Source organism: Styela clava, chromosome 7, assembly GCF_964204865.1.
Source record: "Styela clava chromosome 7, kaStyClav1.hap1.2, whole genome shotgun sequence".
Taxonomy (NCBI): Eukaryota; Metazoa; Chordata; class Ascidiacea; order Stolidobranchia; family Styelidae; genus Styela; species Styela clava.
The window spans coordinates 20,674,703-20,676,933 of NC_135256.1; positions in this window are offsets into that span (position 1 = coordinate 20,674,703).

Consider the following 2,231-nt stretch of genomic DNA (forward strand, 5'->3'; position numbering starts at 1 on the left):
AAACGTGCAAGCATACTAACCTAACCCTAGGTAAGGCATGTCAGAGCGAAAGACAGTAAACTCGAATGAGCCAAGAAAGAGCGGCGTACGGTGCGGGGCCGGTCGGAGCGCACCCTTTTCTCGGTGGCTGGCGGGCGAGAGAGTGCTGCGTCGCCGGCATCGGCGTCGAAAGAAGCCGAGCCGAAAAAAGTTAAAGTACAAACGTGCAAGCATACTAACCTAACCCTAGGTAAGGCATGTCAGAGCGAAAGACAGTAAACTCGAATGAGCCAAGAAAGAGCGGCGTACGGTGCGGGGCCGGTCGGAGCGCACCCTTTTCTCGGTGGCTGGCGGGCGAGAGAGTGCTGCGTCGCCGGCATCGGCGTCGAAAGAAGCCGAGCCGAAAAAAGTTAAAGTACAAACGTGCAAGCATACTAACCTAACCCTAGGTAAGGCATGTCAGAGCGAAAGACAGTAAACTCGAATGAGCCAAGAAAGAGCGGCGTACGGTGCGGGGCCGGTCGGAGCGCACCCTTTTCTCGGTGGCTGGCGGGCGAGAGAGTGCTGCGTCGCCGGCATCGGCGTCGAAAGAAGCCGAGCCGAAAAAAGTTAAAGTACAAACGTGCAAGCATACTAACCTAACCCTAGGTAAGGCATGTCAGAGCGAAAGACAGTAAACTCGAATGAGGCAAGAAAGAGCGGCGTACGGTGCGGGGCCGGTCGGAGCGCACCCTTTTCTCGGTGGCTGGCGGGCGAGAGAGTGCTGCGTCGCCGGCATCGGCGTCGAAAGAAGCCGAGCCGAAAAAAGTTAAAGTACAAACGTGCAAGCATACTAACCTAACCCTAGGTAAGGCATGTCAGAGCGAAAGACAGTAAACTCGAATGAGCCAAGAAAGAGCGGCGTACGGTGCGGGGCCGGTCGGAGCGCACCCTTTTCTCGGTGGCTGGCGGGCGAGAGAGTGCTGCGTCGCCGGCATCGGCGTCGAAAGAAGCCGAGCCGAAAAAAGTTGAAGTACAAACGTGCAAGCATACTAACCTAACCCTAGGTAAGGCATGTCAGAGCGAAAGACAGTAAACTCGAATGAGCCAAGAAAGAGCGGCGTACGGTGCGGGGCCGGTCGGAGCGCACCCTTTTCTCGGTGGCTGGCGGGCGAGAGAGTGCTGCGTCGCCGGCATCGGCGTCGAAAGAAGCCGAGCCGAAAAAAGTTAAAGTACAAACGTGCAAGCATACTAACCTAACCCTAGGTAAGGCATGTCAGAGCGAAAGACAGTAAACTCGAATGAGCCAAGAAAGAGCGGCGTACGGAGCGGGGCCGGTCGGAGCGCACCCTTTTCTCGGTGGCTGGCGAGAGAGTGCTGCGTCGCCGGCATCGGCGTCGAAAGAAGCCGAGCCGAAAAAAGTTAAAGTACAAACGTGCAAGCATACTAACCTAACCCTAGGTAAGGCATGTCAGAGCGAAAGACAGTAAACTCGAATGAGCCAAGAAAGAGCGGCGTACGGTTCGGGGCCGGTCGGAGCGCACCCTTTTCTCGGTGGCTGGCGGGCGAGAGAGTGCTGCGTCGCCGGCATCGGCGTCGAAAGAAGCCGAGCCGAAAAAAGTTAAAGTACAAACGTGCAAGCATACTAACCTAACCCTAGGTAAGGCATGTCAGAGCGAAAGACAGTAAACTCGAATGAGCAAAGAAAGAGCGGCGTACGGTGCGGGGCCGGTCGGAGCGCACCCTTTTCTCGGTGGCTGGCGGGCGAGAGAGTGCTGCGTCGCCGGCATCGGCGTCGAAAGAAGCCGAGCCGAAAAAAGTTAAAGTACAAACGTGCAAGCATACCAACCTAACCCTAGGTAAGGCATGTCAGAGCGAAAGACAGTAAACTCGAATGAGCCAAGAAAGAGCGGCGTACGGTGCGGGGCCGGTCGGAGCGCACCCTTTTCTCGGTGGCTGGCGGGCGAGAGAGTGCTGCGTCGCCGGCATCGGCGTCGAAAGAAGCCGAGCCGAAAAAAGTTAAAGTACAAACGTGCAAGCATACTAACCTAACCCTAGGTAAGGCATGTCAGAGCGAAAGACAGTAAACTCGAATGAGCCAAGAAAGAGCGGCGTACGGTGCGGGGCCGGTCGGAGCGCACCCTTTTCTCGGTGGCTGGCGGGCGAGAGAGTGCTGCGTCGCCGGCATCGGCGTCGAAAGAAGCCGAGCCGAAAAAAGTTAAAGTACAAACGTGCAAGCATACTAACCTAACCCTAGGTAAGGCATGTCAGAG